At 34.5% G+C, this 19247-nt stretch overlaps 1 protein-coding gene across 6 annotated transcripts in view; it reads right to left on the reverse strand.

Annotated features, from left to right (window-relative positions):
* NFIB (nuclear factor I B) overlaps positions 1 to 19247 on the reverse strand; it is a 235660-nt gene that overhangs the window by 41926 nt on the left and 174487 nt on the right. The window lies entirely within an intron of this gene.

Below are 19247 nucleotides of genomic sequence, written 5' to 3' on the forward strand. Positions count from 1 at the left end.
GAAAGAGAGGAAAGCCCAAGCTTTACGACTTTCTTAAGCTACAAGGTTCACATCAACCTAGTAAGAGATATCATTTTCCAACATTTTATGATTTTTGTACTTTTTGCTCTTTTACAAAATACATACTGAGGGTCAAAGACCCAGCTACGTTGGAGCTTTGAAATATCTGAAGCTATATTTGAATCTCCACTGAAGCTAACCCAAGGCTTCATTAACAGTATCATCGGAATTATTCTGACCACTAAATAAATTTTGAACTTCTGAACAACTAAGCATCACGTTTCCCTCGGTCCCTTGGTTCACATAAAGGTCTTTTTTAACCTCAGCATTTCATTCTTAAATGTATACAATTCAGGGGTTTGTCTTTTGACCGACTGAAAACATAGAGAAAACCTGGTGCAAATGTGAAAAACAACCCTTGAGTATGCTGGTAAGTATAATCTATCACTGATTTAACATCTTTTATGGAAAACTCATTACTTGTTTAGCAAAAAAGACATTCCTTAATTTGTTCATTCTGCAAATATTTATTGGGTTCCTCTATTTGCCAGGTAAAGGGAGGCTGTTACAAAAAATAAAAAAGTACTTGCTGCTGTAGGGATATTCACAGTCAGCGAAGAGAAAAATGGTAAGAGGAAAACGGTTGTCAATAGTCGAGGAGAAAGTGTGTTGAGAGCAGAGGTGCTGTGGTGTTTGCTGCTACTTCTCCAGCCTCACTGCACAGGGACAGTGATCACCTCAGCTTCCTCAGGTTAAGGATGGTGCCCCCAGTGACACCATGTTTAAAACATGGATGGGGGTGACATTCCCAGAAGGAGGAAATGTTCCAAAGGAGGGGGGCATGAAATATGTAAGCACTACACATAGTCTGTGGAGTGGTGAAGTACAAAGATGAGAGAGGGAGCGAACAGCTGGCAGGACCCACACAATGAGGGGTCTCAGGTTTCATGTATAAATGTCTGAATGCTTATCCTGATAAGAAAACACTATTGATGGGCAAAATAGGATCATATTTGCTGTGTAGAGCAATCCCTCCAGAAACTACATGGAGGATGAATTAGCTGAAATAAAGACAGTAATCCTGGATACCACTTAAGAAGATAAATTAATTACTACATTCATTCCATAGATATCTACTGAAGGTCTAGTGTAGGCCAGACACTGCGCTGGATACTGGGGACACAACTGTGACCTAGATTTGGCTTCAGCCTCTATAAAACTTGAAATCTAGACAGGGGATACAGACAAGTTAAAAAGGAATTATAAAAAGTGCTATGATAGGAGAAGTATTCAGGGCTTCATTCATTCATTCATACCACAAATATTTAATATTGCCAAAAGACAGATATGAGACTTGAAATAAGAGTACAGATAGAGCTAATGCAATAATAGATATTTCAACAGAATTAACCCAATTCAATAAATAACTAATTTAGAAAGTCATCATCTTGGGTGACCATGAGACTGTACCATACAGCTAGTTGGAATACGGAATTCAGGACGGAACTCCAGTTGGTAAGGAGAGATGTGCCCTTTTTCCAACACCTAGAGTAATGCTGATTTTTACAGAGGTTTATAAATGTATAGTAAAATGTTCCAAAAATCACATGAGCCATGAAGTTTAGATTTCTATTATCAAAAACTTTAAATATATACACAAGTAGACAGAATAATAATGGATTCTTCTTCAGTACTCATCACTCAGCTTCTTCAACTATTCAATTATTTCATCTTTACCCGATCTATACTCCCTTCCCCCTGCATTACTTTGAAGCAAATCCCAGGCATCATATAATTTCACCTATAAATATTTCAGTTTAAGAAATATTTTCATATTTCTTCTCATAAAAGGAGAAAATTTTATTAAAAGAAAAAAACCCCAAGACTTTATCACACATAAAATATATATATACAATTTGCATTTTTAATTAAGAACTTTTTTTTGACATGAGAAAAAATCTTCATGGTGCTACTAATATAAGAAACTAGTTATCACTGTTTTACCATTTAAAAAATTACCTAAGCTCTGGTAAAGGCATCCAATAAAATTAAATATATGTTTTCAGCACACTGGCATGTAAAGAATACATATGCTACTGTAACTACAGTAGACATCATAGTCTACAAAAAAATGACAGGCGTACTTGTAGCCGTAAGCTACAATTTGTGACTAACTGGTTGTCACTAACCTATCAGAACTTTGATGAGTCAGTGTACCATTTCCTTATATCTTTCTCAAAAAGAAAAAAAAAAAAAGAAAGGAAAGAAACTTTTACTAACAAAACCACAGCAACTAATGCTGCTATATATATATATATTAAAAAAAAGCTTTTTAAACCATTTAAAAAATAGACAAAGGAAGTTCATTTCAGCTAAGTTACCTTAAAAATGCCAAAAATAATATTTGACTCCACTTAAGAGCTATCTGATTTTAAAAGGTAATACACAGGGTCTTCCATGGTGGTGCAGTGGTTAAGAAATCCACCTGCCAATGCAGGGCACACAGGTTCGAGCCCTGGTGCGGGAAAATCCCACATGCGGCGGAGCAACTAATCCAGTGCGCCACAACTACTGAAGCCCGTGCACCTAGAGCCCATAGCAACAAGAGAAGCCACCACAGTGAGAAGCCCGCACAGCACAACTAGAGAAAGCCCATGTGCAGCAACAAATAAATAAATTAAATAAATAAATTTATGTTTTAAAAAAAGGTAATACACAAATATAGGTTTTGGCCTGCTGCAAGTTAATCACAGACATATAGATTGTTAGAGGTGGAAAGAACCTCTATAACATCCCTCACTTTATAGATGATGTAATAAGTTTCCATTCCAAATTTTTAATTTAAAATTAGCTCTTAGAAAAAGAAACTGGTAAGTTTCTATTGACACTCTTATGCTTTACTTGTGCTTCAATATAAATTTTGAATCAAATTAACGTGGGTAAATGAGTTCCTAAAGACTCCACAGTATAAGTAATAAAGCATATACTATACATCATTTAAAAACAATTAAATATGACCAGAGTTTGGGAAGCAGAATGAGTGTCATTCCAGTTATGTCATTTCTGGAGAAGATCAACCAAGACTATTGCAACTACTACAACTATTTCAGAATTCTCATTAAACCCAGGCGAATTCACATGAGCCTCTTTTCATAAAGGGCATATAAATCAGGGGTGTTTGTACAGAGAAATTCAACAATATAGGTGATTATGTAATTTTTGAGAAACGAAGCCTTTGCAATTTCTTAGTCAAAATGATACACTTGGCTTTACTGGGTAATTATTACAGGTCCATTTATTTTCTAGTTCTCTTTAGGCATACACTGAATAATAATGGTACCTTCATGTTCAAAACACAGAGAGGAATTATAGAGGCCAACACTGCAGAAACAAGATAAAATTCACTCTTCAAATTGTAAAAGGGGCAATAAACTGCCTTCTTTTTAAACAACAGAATTAGCTTAAAGTAAGTAAAAATAAGAATGGGAAGGTCCACTGTCCATACTGAAACAGTTTTTTTTTAAGAAACAGATAAAGAATGGAAGTATTAGAAAGTAGGCTTAACTGCCTTTGTTTTCCCACTAAATGATATTAACCTTGGGCTCATTAATCAATAAAAATATACTGCTATACAGCCTGTACAAGGCACTAAGTACTTAAGGTGACACAAAATGAACCCCCTACCCCCTCACAAAGAAAAAAAAAAACTCACTGGCCTGAAGAGGGAATAAAAATAAAAGGTCAATTATCTGGGAGAAATAAGGGTAGAGTTTCTAGCTATTGCATTTTAAGCATGAATCAAGCTCGCATTGTTTTTATTTTAATTTTATTTTAAATGTCTGAAGTCCAATAGACCTCAAGCCAGACTGAAAAATGATATCGTTGCTATTTTTAATGCTCTAGTATGCTACAGAAAAAACATGTTTGAGGAATGGATATATAGGAAAGATGTTTTTACATGACCTTTCTGTGGAGAAAAACAAATGTCATGCTTTTCACAATCTAATGTCCTTCAAGCAGGAAGAATCATACATAAAAAGATTACGTTGAAAATAAGTTGAATAATAATAAAGCTGAATAATATATAAATATACAATAAGTTGAATAATAATACATACATATTAATGCATAAGTTGAGTAATACATGAAATAAAGAAGTTGAAGAGAGAAGCCAGATGATACGAAAAGGATTAGCTGGTGTTTTTACTGGTGGGAAGGAGGCAGGAGCTGCTGGTGGCGGAGGAGAGGGAAGCAGAGGACAGTGAGGGCTTGAAACCAGGCAAAGAAATTTAAATGTGATTTGGAAAGCAGCACTATATAAATGAATTGATTGCCAAAGGGAAAACTTTCCAAAAGCTCTATTTTTTTCCATTCCCCAACTCGGCCCATTTGATTAAATGGTTAAATCAAGAATTTCCTGTCTCTTCTCTTTCTTAAACACTCCTCATCGTGGTTCATCATAAAAATAGTAGCTGGAATCATCTCCTTCAGATGATATCTTCTTCATTCTAACATCTAGCATGGTACCACATTTTTACTTTAATCTTTCCTTATCATTCTATTTTATTTAAACTTTAAGCTAATTTGTTTATGGCCTCCTGGAGGAGAAGGGGGGCCAGAAGGGATGTGCTTCTAACTCTGTGCCTTTCCTAGCACAGGTTAGTCCCTTGGGCTAGAAAATTGCTTTTCTGCCCTCTTATTCCATTTATAGAACAATATTTTATCCACTGAACCAACTTGATTTACTTTCTCTTTAAGTAATCCCTCCTAAAGAATTTTGGCGGTCTAGATTTCCTTAATGATCTTATGATTGTGTCTTATATTATTTGATGGTTTTTTCATTATTATTTTGCACTTGTTATATCCATAGCATGCCTATATGTATGCTTAAAAAAGTTGACTAGTGGCTTACCTCCTACAGAAGATGATTTTATCAAGGGCACAAAAAAACTGTGGAGGACAAGATCATGCTACTCAGGAAAAGAATTTTTTAAAATCTAGGATTAAAAGAAGGTAGAAGAGGTGGAGCAGACACCGAGTCTAGGCAGTTTATTTTAGAATCTCTTGCATGTGAAAGAAGCTATCTGGGGGAATGATAACCAGTAGCGTAGGATGAGTGAAATAACCACAGTCAGTCTATCTTAAAATGTATGATGCATGAATAGATACCACCAGATGAGAAGGAACTGAATGTAAAGCAAAGAGAGAAAACAAAATCAGTCACTGAGCTTCTAATAAGTGTGAGAAACTAAGGAAAGGCATCAAGTTCAAGATGTTAAACAAGACCACCTGCTCCCTGCCCTGGTGATGCTTACAGTTCAGCATTAAATACAAAACTTCATTAAATAATTGCAAGTGTGATAATACTGGATTATGGAAAGGATTCTTCTTAATGGCAAAAAATTAGAGACGCTATCTTTTTAAAGGAGATTCACACTCATGGTGCTCGTCTTCAATGTCTACACCCATGTTTAGATTTATAATTGGACAATTAGCTATGGCTTTAGAAACCAATTGCGTAGTTAAATACATAATAGAAGACTACCATGTAAGAAAAAGTTCATGTAGGTTACTTATATAAGTCAGTTCATTTAGACTTAAGCATGCCTTTAAATAAGTATTTTGCAAAAGCAAGTTATCACATAATTTTTACTAGCCATACTGTAAGATTTTTTGGCACTCTGACGTACATATATCCTAAGCCCTGATGTGTCATTCATTTCACTGCAACACTTCAAAGAGATAAAGGCTTAAGCAAATAAAGAGTTAGATCAACTCATCTCCCAACAACGTAATTTCATCTACAAAGGAAGAGCATTGCCGTGAAACACAGCGTATGTACTCGACTAGTCGGCAGCTTGCACAAATGGCGCTCCAGATGTATATCTGTTCAAGTCAGCCCAAGGCAACAATTTTGATCAATTCTAATGTGATAAAATGCTGCAGGGAAAGTGTGCAGAAATGTGTTTACGTCAGCCCTTAATTAAACTGTTGTTCACTTCCAAAGAACCTTAGGAAACACTAATGAGACATGAGTTTTGGCAATTTCTTCATCAAAGCAAAGACCCCTTCCTCAGTCTGTAGCAACCTGTCATCCAAGTCGCTCCCGGGATAAATGTCACATGACACTCCAATCAGTTAGCCACCTGTAAGTAGAACTTCACTGAAGTCAACTAGTGATCTAGGGCAAGCTCCAACAGCTACCTCAACACCTGCCTGTCTGGGGCACCTGCTCCTTTTTCACATATAGGAGAGCAATATGTTAGCTTTTCCAATATGCTTCAGTGGATGAAGGTTACAAATCGAATTTCTATTGCCTACGTAGAAAACACATCATTTTCTTTTTAAAAAAAAAAATTCCTATTCTTCTTCCCTATATGACACTTACAGCTTACAACTATTTGAAGTCGATTATGTAAGAGCACACAAGAATTCTTGAATTTCTATGAAGCTGTTCTTTTCAGCATAGCATAACACTAACTTAAAATATATTAACTGTGCCATTCCTATGATTTAGAAAAACATATTTCTATCTAGTTAACAAAGAAGCAAATTGCCTCAAAATCTTTTAAAATACCAATCCTTTTACATCTTCCTAAGTTGTCTTTCTTATTTACATGTCATACTTGTAAACAAGTCTAAAAGAACCCTCTTGATACAAATCATCACTTGCCGACTTCTCTTATTTTCCAGTATTTAATGTTAAGGTATATTTTATTATGAGGTGCTTAAAAAGCTATAATCATTGTTAAAAATGTCTTCCTTATTTTTTACATTATCAAGCTGCTGAGCAGATGTTACAGGATTCTTTTTTTGCAGAAGAAAACTCAAGGTGCAATGAAACTTTGGTCCTTTGGTATGAGCATGATACAGACCAAAGAAGAAAAGTGCATATGTGGGAACATTTAGCTTAGGGAGTCCAGGGACTAGGATTTGACAAGATTTTATTATATTGACAAGTCTTACTAACTTAATATCCCTCATAGTTTTCCAAGTTTCTTTATTTTTTACAGGTTTTAGACTTCTCTAGATTTTAAAGGGCTTTATAGATTTTTAAAAACTCTGGATATAGAAAAGCTCTTCAGAGACCAAACTCATTGGAAGAAGGCAAAGGTGGTTAACACGCCCGTTACTCCATTGAAACTCTGTCAAGCAACACAAAACAGACTGACAAGTGAACGTTAGCTAAACTGGGGAATTTCTGCTTTCCATTAAAATGTTGGGGTGAAAGCTGGACGACAACATGAAAAAGGAATGACCCATCTGTATAAAATAATAACGCTCTTTATAATACATGAGATAATAAATGAGAGGCTACTAAAGCTGGTGTGTGGGACGAGTTCAGGAGCTGGAAATCTGATACTTTTACTTCAGGCCATAAATCCGGAGTCAGTCCTGAGACAGGGAAACAGCTTGGGCCCTGAGCCCGGAGGACAAGGAGAAGGCAGGCAGGATGACTCTGCCAACTGAGCGCTGAAAGAGACCCAGGCTTCTCTCCCTCTGTTTTTGCCTGGGGGTAAATTGTGTGCAGGAGAGGAAAGTTTAGAGGAGAGGCTATTTATAACTGCATAAATGTTATATAAAATACTGCAATTACCAAGCACAGAAGATCCCGGCCCAGAGCTTTGATGGATTTATTTCTATTGTTTCCCTGTGGGGAACCATATTGATCCTTACTTTCCTAAGTTTTACCTGTAGATAAAGGACCTATGTGGGGATACAGCCACTGTGGAGAACAGTATGGAGGTTCCTTAAAAATCTAAAAAGAGAACTACCATACAACCCAGCAATCCCACTACTGGGCATATACCCTGAGAAAACCATAGTTCAAAAAGAGTCATGGACCACAATGTTCACTGCAGCTGTATTTACAATAGCCAGGACATGGAAGCAACCTAAGTGTCCACAGACAGATGAATGGATAAAGAAGATGTGGCCCATGTATACAATGGAATATTACTCAGCCATAAAAAGAAATGAAATTGGGTCATTTGTAGTGAGGTGGATGGACCTAGAGACTGTCATACAGAGTGAAGTAAGTCAGAAAGAGAAAAACAAATACCATATGCTAACACATATATATGGAATCTTAAAAAAAAAAAAAAAAGTTTCTGAAGAACCTAGGGGCAGGACAGGAATAAAGACTCAGATGTAGAGAATGGACTTGAGGATACGGGGAGGGGGAAGGGTAAGCTGGGACGAAGTGAGAGAGTAGCATGGACATATATACACTAACAAATGTAAAATAGATAGCAGTGGGAAGCAGCTGCATAGTACAGATAGATCAGCTTGGTGCTTTGTGACCACCTAGAAGGGCGGGATAGGGAGGGTGGGAGGGAGATGCAAGAGGGAGGAGATATGGGGATATATGTATATGTATAGCTGATTCACTTTGTTATAAAGCAGAAGCTAACACACCATTGTAAAGCAAGTATACTCCAATAAAGATGTTAAAAAAAAAAAAAAAAAGGACCTATGTGGGGAAGTGCCTCGAGGGATTGAGTCTGTAGGACAAGAAAGGAGAGAGACCAAGTAGGTGTCTTTACTTGAAAGCTTTGCATATTCCCTGAGGTACCCTCTCCATTTCTCCATTTCCTTCACAATAAAATGGGGCTCTCTCAGCTCCTGGGAAGAAAAGATGTACTGTGATGCCCAATGGTTTAAATGAAATATAAATGACAGAAAAGAGGTGCATGGGTAGAGTCACAAGGCCATAGGTTCACTGTTCTTTAAAGATATTTCAGAGGACATGCTTCAAAATTGCTTATAGAGCCATGTGCTGTGTCTAAATAGTATGGATATGACAGTGGAGTTAAACAAACCACTCAGGCACTGCTAGTGAGAATATAAATTCATAAGACCTTTCCAGATTTTGTGCCAGTATTTATCAAAAGCCTTAGAAATGGACATAATATTTAACTCAGGAATTCTACAGTAGGAATGTATTTATTCCTTTAACAAAATTTCATTGAGCATCTATGTATTTGGTGACTTAGTGCCAAACAATATGCCAGGTACCGGGGACAATGAATAGAACTAGACAGGAACAAAATGATCAGATTTAAGTACAAAGATTTGTATGCAACGATGTTCACTGTATCTTTATTAACTATATAAAAACTTGGAAACTAAACATCCACAAGTAAAGCAGACCTTCAAAACTGTAGAGTAGAGCCAAAGGGTGGCATACTATGCAGCATTATAAACTGGAAATTGAAGGACATGGTAACATGCTATTATATTATAAATAAAAGACCAAAAAAAAAAAAAAACCGAAAAGAATTTACAAAATAGCATATATTGTATAAGCCCAATTTAGTGCAAAAATTTTACTTGACATAGAATATATAGGATATGCATAAAAAAATATATAGACAATAGACTGGCATATAATATATCCAAATATTAACATGAGTTATCTCCATGTGATAGAATTACAGGTGACTTTTATTTTCTTGTTTATATTTGACAATTTGTTTTTCAAATCCCCCACAAATAATATTTACTTTTATAATAAAAAATGGTAAAATACATATTTGGAGAAAAAAATACTGCTTGTAGGTCCATAGAATATTATAAATAGTTCCCAGTGATGGGTGGACAACACCGGATCTTGATACTGAGCCAGACATTACGCTTTAAGAAGGAAATGCCTCACTGGTCTTAGATATTGGATGCTACAAAAATGTAAAATGAAACGCTTCAATGTAACGTTTGCAATTTAGTTGGCTAAAGGCAAAACAATATATTTTTGAGAATACAATTGAAAAGAAATATCTGAATATCTGTTTCTAAGGAGTCTTCTAGATGTAAAATTTTATGATTCTGTGGCAAATGTGAATAAGTCCTTCCTACACACTCCAAGTTAACAAAAAGCTCTGAATGTTATGACAAGACATATGGACTTAATCCCACTACAGTAGTTTGATGATGATGCCAGATGATTCAAAAAATAATTAGCTGCCATGTTAAGAAAGTATCTCCATATATATATATTTATCACACTCTAAAATAACTTCGGAAAATCGGCAAACTACATTAAGAAGAGATAAGATATCATCTTCAATTAGATTTCTCAATCTTGTTTTCTTTTAAGGAAATCACTTCTTTTTCAAAGGAGAAAACAGAAAATATGGTAGTCTTCATGTTAAATATATGAAAATTCTTACTTTAATCTCTGAGTTATTTAATCTTAACTACACAAGCATATTACTACATCCTTGAGCAATTTGAAACCTTTTGTGATAATTTAAGTCTCTCTATATAGTATATTCCAACCCAAGCCTGTAAGTAGCATGTTTCTACAAGTCTCTGTTTATCACAGCTCTATTTAAAAAAAAGACTCCAGGCTACACCAACACCCAATACCAAGTTAAAGCTCAAACCCCTTTGAAGCTCACGAACACCTTCCTGAGACATTAAAAAAAAAAAAAAAAAAAAAAGCCTTGAATAGTGAAGAACAATGCTAAAAGAGTGAATACTGAATAAATGAAAACTTATTTTTAAAAAACACTTCAAAATACTTTTGTCCATTAAGCAATTTCATTTCAACAGACAGACGATGATAAAGTATCTTGAGTAATGTCAGAAAATCTAATTTGAAAGGAGGAAAAGCACCAAACAATTATGCAAGATTTGGAGTATATTTTAGATGCTTATTAAATATTGGCATAGGTAAATAGTTGCTATTCGCCATGCCTCTGGGGAGAACCTCTTGGCTATAGAGGCTTATTAGTGTTAAGCATCTGAGAGCCATGGACAATAAAATAAAATCAATACTGTAACCTTAACTGTAAAAGTCAGAAAGATACTGGAAGAGTTCTAATTTAACAAGATTACAGATGACTTTTTAGAGAACATTTGGGGAAAAGCCATGCATTTAGCAACATTTATGCTACAAGACATCTCAAGGTTTAGGTTGTTACTAATGCTGTTATTATACATGCTGGTAATGGTTAGGGTTGATTCTACTGATGTGTTACTTTAGTGGATTTACAGGAAAGTCCTGGAAATGATCTGGAACTTATTTCAAATAAAATCACTAAACTTAGGTAGTAAACTAATTGCTTAGGAACAATTATGATTTGATGTGGTTTAGTGTAGCAGACAAAAAAATTCACGAAAATTTTAAGGTCGTCACTTTGGCAGCTCAATGCAAATATGATTACTCTGCACAATATTCCGTTTCTTTTAATGGAAAAGTAGTCAAAACTGGTATAAGTTGTAGTTTTTAAGTTCAGTCTAAATCTATATTTCTCCTTTAACAAATGTAAATGAAGAAAAAAAGAACATCCTGTGAATGAAATTACTATGATGGCATATTTATTATCTTAATGGTTTTAGAAATCACGTGAAATTGATCAGTAACAAAACCTCTATTTAGTAATGGACCAATTACATTTGTGAGATAATGTCAATGAAACAGAATATTGTCACAGGATAATGGTCTCCTATTGCTATATCCCTAGTCATTTAGAGAAAATATAAATGTTGCCGTCTGGCTGAGTCATTTATTTTCAAAGGAGGAGACACAGATCCCATAACAATGTTCTGTTATAATAACTCAATCTCTCTCAATCATTTGTTGTACCAGAATAGTGCAGGACAGGGCTTGTATTTGTAAGAACTGCACATTCCTCAGGTATAAGGCAAAACATATGAGGCCTCCAAGCACCTAAACAGCCAATTTTCAAGTTATTCAACAAGAGCATTTAAAATAAACATCTAAAAAATAATTTAGGAAATGGAAAATGTTCAGAGTCTTCAAAAAGATTCATGTTAATGAAAGCTCAAAGACTCAAGTATTAAAGATCTGTAAGTACTCTGACTTCAATTAATTTAAAATCCAGAACATTAGAACACAGAGGAACCTTACTATCCAACTTTATCTCACAGATGAGAAAACTCAGTTTACTGACATTAAGTGTTTTGTCTAAGGCCATACCACTATTTATTTATATTATATAAATATATAATTTTTATATTTTGACACACATAGCTCAGTTTAAACTGAATGTACGTCACACACCTCAACTAAAGACATTCTAGACTTTAGGATTATTTATTAACAACATCTTATTATTAAAAGGAAAAGAGATTCTTAACCTGAGTCCAGCCCAAGGACTGCACTCATGAATCCCTGGAGTCTGTGAACTCTTCTGCTATTATATGTATTTATTTGTAGTAAAGTTTCATATGTGTCAGGAAAAAAAACAACTGTCATAGAGGTTTTGTAACTAGTTTGCAAAACCGTGAACACAGCATGACAATGACTTCTTTGGAAGGCAGTATATATAGTAATAATGAGCATGGATTCTGAAGCGGAAGAGACAAGGGCTCCCATTCTGTCTTTGCTACTTATCTGTGTATCTATGTCAAATTTCTTAACCACTGTAGTGATGAGCTTAATGAGCTGTAAAACGTTTGTTTGTTTTTAAATAGGATTGAAAAGAAAGATATATGTAAAGTCTTAGCTCAATCCTGAAAAGGAGTAAGTGCTCAATAAATGGTAGCCACAAATGGCAGGAGGGTCTGGTTTTCCTCAGTTTAAATGTATTTGTTGAACGAAAAGATTTAAATTTATGTGGTTTATTCAACAAATAAATGATATACAAAAGTGAGTAAATATAAAAATAGGTAATAGGACTATTATAGGTTAAAGACAAGTTGAAAATACAAATATGGTATTGGATCTGTTTGGGACCTTCATTTAAACAAAACAACCTATATGATATTCTGGGGAATTTGCACATGGGTTATACAGTATGTATTAAGGAATTATTGTTATATTTGTTAAATTAATAATGGTATTGGGTTGTATTAAAAATAAAAATCATTGTCTATTAGAAACTTAAGTATTTATAAGTAAAATGACACATTATCTGGGATTTACTTTAAAATACTTAAAAAACTGGAAGATATTGAAAGAAACAAGGTGGGCAAAATATTGGTAACAGTTAAAGCTGAAAAACGGTACATGGAAGTTCACTTTATGATTCTTTCTATTTTTGACATTCTCTATAACAAAAAGCTTTTTAAAACTTTAAATATCGTGCTTAAACATTCCATCCAAACCAGCTCTTCTCCACATTTATCCATCAAAAGCACTCATATCTCCCTTTTTTTTTTTAGTTCAAAAACTTAATCATGGCACAAATATTAAGAGGTTGATTTTTTAAAAAAGAAGATATACATTTTACCATCTCAAAATTTTGTTATGACAATTCTTCCAGAACCTGAAAACTCATAAATTCACCTCTACACTTATTCTAGTTCTACAAGGTCTAACAGAATCTTCCATGAAGCTCCCTAGAACTGTTCGCCTGCCAAGACTTGTTAAGCAGTGTTCAAATTCTCCTAGTCCATTTCTCCCTATGGAGGTAAGTTTATATATTGATTCCCTAGGTGGGTTGCAGGATAACAGAAAAATACAAAAAAAAAAAAAAATCAGCCTTTGAAAAAGAAGACCTAGGCTCTGCTCTTAATTATCTGGACACTATGGATGAGACAGCCTCTCTGATTCTTAGATTGCTTATCTGTCAGATAAGGAGCTTGAACTATGTCTCCCCTAAGGCTTCTAATAATCTGTGTTCTATCCCTGAAAAATCAACTTCTTATTGTATATGATATTGGTGGTATAATAACTCAAAAGAAACTGGCTTTCCAAACTACTTCAAAATAAACTTAAATAGGATATTAATGTGTAAATGGATTTGAAATAAAACCTTTTACCACTCTAAGAAACTTTTCATGGTACACTAGGATAACGAAGCACACTGTCTCCCATGGATTTTCCACTTTCCTAATTTAGACTGTGTTCTACCAATCTAGAGAGCCAGTGTCACACAGCAAGTTGCTATTTTTTTCAAACTGATTATCCATGATGGTTTTTCTACAAAATGCTGTATTTTCAAATCATTAAGGCTCCAGAAGACAGAAATATGAGTATCACTTTCCCCTAGTAAGTAGTATTGTCCCTTCTAGCATGTACACAAGTTGCGTCCCATCCAAAATGCTCTTCCTGAGTAGAACACATGAAAAGAGCACAAACCTCTGTTAATTAGTAGGCAATGTAAGGAATTCTGATGAAAGCCTTCACCAACAACGTATTGTCTTCCTTTCTGTTTGAAAGATGTTCATAATGTGATTTTTCAACTACAGCAGTGTAGCCGAAGAGAATGAAATACACTATGATGAAGGCATCCCCAGAGTTTCCCCTCCGAAGACATAATATATGGAGAGTCATTTCAAGTTCTGTAAGAACTGTAAGTTCTTGATTTTTGATATTTTTTTAATAATAAGCTAAACAAAAAAACTTTAAAATTGTACTTAAACATTAAATTCAAGCCATCTCTTCACACGTATCCATCAAAAGCGCTTGTATCTTTGATTTTGTCTGGTTCAAAATTTGATATTTGAACATTTGATATTTAATCCTTGTGATACAAACTCTAGGAATGTAAGGAATTGCTGGTGTTCTATCTGGTCCCCAAAGGGAGCTTAAACATTCTTCCAGGAGATTACTAAGCTGTTTCCTTGCCATTTTCTAGGACTTCATTTAATGTCAGTAGTTACTCAACTATTTGTGAAAGCTGCTCATTCACCCAACTTCTACAGCTAGAAGAACCTTGAGAGTTTATCATTTGTCAGACTGTAGTTTGGGCTACAGCACTGTTTTCCAAGGTTTGAACGTAGGACTAAATCTCCCTAGATTCTTAGATGGGGGAAAAAAGGTTCTGAAGTCGCACACTTAATAAACATATCCAGTCAATATCCACTCATGGATATTCACATTCACAGCACACAGTAGTATATTAAATAGTCTACAAACTCATTTATGAATAAAAAAGTTTAAATTTTTGTTTAAATAAAAATTTCCAAACTTAGTTGAATGCTCTTGTATATAGCATATCTATTAATATTTTTTTAAACTTACGAAAGGCTGGTCTCTGATTCTGGTTCTATCAGTGTCACCACACTCTACTGATTGTTATTTATTTCCTATACTTGATTAAATGCATGATACTAAGCTGGCATTATTACTCTTTAGCCCCCAGTGTTCCCTTGAGCCCTTTGGCTTAATTCATTATTTATTTAAAACCATATCCTTACAGAACTCTATAAAGTGCAAATTAAAATTGAGCACAACATATAAGACTCTATTACTAATGAGAACATTTGCAAATTTATCACAAATAAATCTCTAGGGATTGGAAATGTATTAAAACTTCAGAAAAACTAGCTGAAGACTTCTCTGTACAACAGAACTATAAATTTTTTTAAATAGTGCTTTTTTCTGGTACCTATAGCAACCAGAATGTGATGCCTAAATACTGCTATTTGAGAGTCCAGTATAAATTTTTAAACTACTCTTAAAATTGTAATTACATACCAATACACCTCTAAGTAGTGCTAGTTTTTGCTAACTTACCAATTTATTGATTTTTGTGTAAAGATTTACTTCTCATAATGCTTAAAAGTAAGTTGGGCATGGAGATAGTCCCCTCATAACCTGATTTACATTATTTATTCTCTGTGAAGAAACTGTTTTCATAAATAATAAAAATTTGTATTTCTGTTCAGCAGGTCAAGGGCTGGAAATTTAATTTATTCATATTTATGTGCCCAATGCCTAGAAAAGTCCTGGCAAATAATAGGCATTTGATAAATGTTAATTTAGTTCAATTATCTCAAATTCTAAATGTGTAGGAACTAATAAAATTTTACTGCATTAAAAGTCTTTCTGAATTTACATTTTATCTAAGATTACAAGTTGTTTAAGTACTCATTAGACTAAGAAGCTGTTAAATTTTCCATTTAGAAAGCCCAGCTGTATATTACAAACATATTTACCATATCACTAAACGTCTATTAAATAGCGTTTTAGGAGTTTTATATTCAGGCTTAGACGGATCAGCGACTATTAGAATGGCAGAGACAAAGTGATACAAAGAATTGTTTCAAATGTTCAAGCATACCAATTACTAGTCTGTTAAATTTCTGGCCGAAAATACTACAAGCTTTAGTCCCAAGAAAGTAACTTAAATTAGAGGAAAAACCAAGACCTGCCTCTATTTTTCCTCTTACATCAGAAGTTACAAAGGACTACTGTAATGATTTCAAGAGAATTATATCAATGAGGAATTTAGTCTGTGAACTGGCTCAGGTGGGAAAAAATTTAAGGTAGACAAGCTCTCAGATGGAATATTTTGTGGGGTAAGTATTAGAATAATAAAAGAAATTTTCAACATGCAAATTGATAGGCTATCCTGGTTCTATTAATTTAACCATTAAAATGATGGAAAGCAGTATCCAAAAAACAAAGTTTTCAACAGAGGTAGAACCAGTCACGAGGTTTAAGACTAGGGAATTCATAAAAGAGACTAAGCAAGAAAAAAATATTCTAGAATCTAGGAAAGAATGTAACAGCTGCTGTACATCCCTTTCTTACTGGCCCAGTTTTCTTTTTTCTTTCTTTATGTATAGAAGAATATAAAGTTAAAACATAAACATTATGTAATGTAGCTTCTAACAAATTTAATTTCTATCACTATTTATCAGAAGAAATTTAAGCAAATTATAAAGATTCCTACGAAATGTTTAACCCTATTAAGCAGTGTTCAGTTTGAAAATGTTCATGTCTATATTCTACAAAATTAAAATTACAACTCTTTTATGTCCAGGAAATTCTAACTTTTTTGTGCTTTGAAAAGACATAAAGATATAATTATGTCTATAGTATGCTAAAATAAAAACACTTTTTTCATTAAATTATTAAAATACAGGAATATTTGTCATTGCATGAATCTAGATTTTGTATTAAAATTTTGCCTAATTTTTTAAATGAAATGAGTATAATCATTTAGTTACACTATATCCTTTATTTTTGCCTACTTGGAATAAATCTCAAAGGTTTAGGTTTGTGGTTCAGATTATAAGGGAAGGTGGAATGCCACATACTGTCCATAATTTTGTTATTTTTGATTCGCATATTTCACTCAGTTTTGTTAAGGGTTATGGTAAGAGTAGATGTTAATGCAAAGTTAACACAAATAACTAAGGCAGACCCAGGAAATAATTCACAGTGAATTTTAAACATTTCTGCCAATTATAAGCACAAATAAATTTTAAGCAACCAGTAAGTAGTTATTGCATACAATTAGCACAGGGATTTTTAGACATGTACTAAAGCGATTACAGTATCGAGTGGTACTCAATATGCCCTTTAGAAAACTCCCTTCATGACAGGCAAGTATGTCTAAAGAACATTTGAAGATAGACAAGAACAACGATGGGCATTTTACTTTGCAAGTTTAAAGAAAGCAGTTTTCATCAAACAAAAGGACTACATTTGGCTTAGCAAATTTAGAAAGATAGTACTGCCCTGCCTTCATGTTTTCATTGTAGTTGAAGTCTTCTTCCCACAAGGGCTTCCTGTGCACATTACAAAATCTTCAGTCTTCAGAATTAAAATGACAGACTTTTTTTTCTAAGCACACATGAAAATGGATCATTCTTTCTTACTCTTAATATGCCTTTACAGACTTCTCCAATAATTCCAGTCATCTTGACAAAAGAAAATCACCAAGACAATACAACAATTTTACAAAAAGAAAAGAATGACAGTTTCCCTTCTACTTTTCAAAAATGTTTTATAATATGATTTGAGATTGGCTTTATTCAATAGGCTGAAAGAGGAATCAATTCTTACAGAGTGACACTCTCTATAATAAAGAACACCTACACTTCTGCACAACACATCCATTGCCACACATTCACAATGTTATCGTTATTACCATTAGAATCTTTTCCAGAACAATTTTCTGATGAGGAAAATATGGCTTTGTTTAGAAAAAGCTGACAATGTCAGTAAAACAAGCAATAAAATATAAAGGGGTGAGGGTTTTGTTTTTATTCTTACTTCTGCAAGTCTGGTTAAGTCCTTGTTATTTCCTGCCTTTGCTAATGAAACTGGTGTTCTGCCTATCAATGGTTCATGTAGCCAACAAATGTTTATTTGCCCCTACTAAGCACTAAGTGTTGTGTATGGTTCCCAGGCGCTGGTTACACAGTAGCCAAACAGATAAAGTCCCTGCCCTCATAGTATCTATAGATTTAGACAATTAATTCCATAAACAAATACGGAACTAAGTATTATAAGCACAATGAAGGAACAATACAAGGTGTCAAGAGGTAAAGACCTGTTTTAGATTGAAATTCCTCAGTTTAGGCTGGGACCTGAAAATTGACCAAGAATTTGCCAGATGACGAGACAGAAGAGGAGCCCTCCAGAGGGCATGGCTTATATGAAGGTCTTGGGTATTGCATTTCCAAATCTAAACAAAGCAGTAGGCTCAAGTGCAAGAAGGAAGCAGACGGCCCCTGCTGAGGCTGGAGCAGTGGTCAAGAGGCCAGAGGACAAGAAAAAGGTCTGTGGATCATAGGAAGGAACTCTGATTTTCTCCTAAGAGGAGCAGGACGTGACTGAAGTAGGGGAGTGATATGACATTATTATGTTTTAAAAGATGGTTCTGTCTAAAGAATAGATTGCGGAGGTGGAGTAAGATCTCAGAGCCCAAACCCTCCAGCTGATTTTCAAATCCTTCCTTAAAACGATCTCCCTTTATTTCCATCCACACACACAGCCTCCCACCACAGGGCTCATACATGGCCATTCAGAAACTTGCTTCCCCACCTCAATTCTTGCCTGTGCTTTTGTCTGTGCCCACGCTGTCCCCTTCTTTACTAGTTAAAAATCTCAGCATGCTAAAGGAGACCCAGCTGACTCAATGTCAATTCCTCCATGAAGATGTTTCACCATTCTTTAAATGCTATGGCCCTCGGTAGGAAAACACGGAACAGCAGAAAAGGAGTCCTGAACTTTGGCTTTAACTGCTAAGCTTCAGAGCTATTTGGTCTCCTGAGATTACTGGACATGCAGCTCCTCAACCCTCAGATACACACGCCCAAGTCATGGGCTGAAAAACACTGATAATGAGCTCTTTTTTTTTTACATTTTTAAGAAAATGGAGAATTTTATTTAAAAGAATTTTCAAGTACATTTTGTGCTGCTGATATAAGTCATATTTGCACACATACCAACAAAAATTGTTAGCTAATCTTTGTTTCCATGTTTAATCATCTCCTTCTGTGGCAAAAAGGCATGAGTATGTCCGATGAAATATATTTAATCCAATAGATTTTAAGAATGAAAAAGAGCAAAGTATGAATTCAGAGAGTCAAATAAT

This window comes from Eschrichtius robustus, chromosome 10, assembly GCF_028021215.1.
Source record: "Eschrichtius robustus isolate mEscRob2 chromosome 10, mEscRob2.pri, whole genome shotgun sequence".
Taxonomy (NCBI): Eukaryota; Metazoa; Chordata; class Mammalia; order Artiodactyla; family Eschrichtiidae; genus Eschrichtius; species Eschrichtius robustus.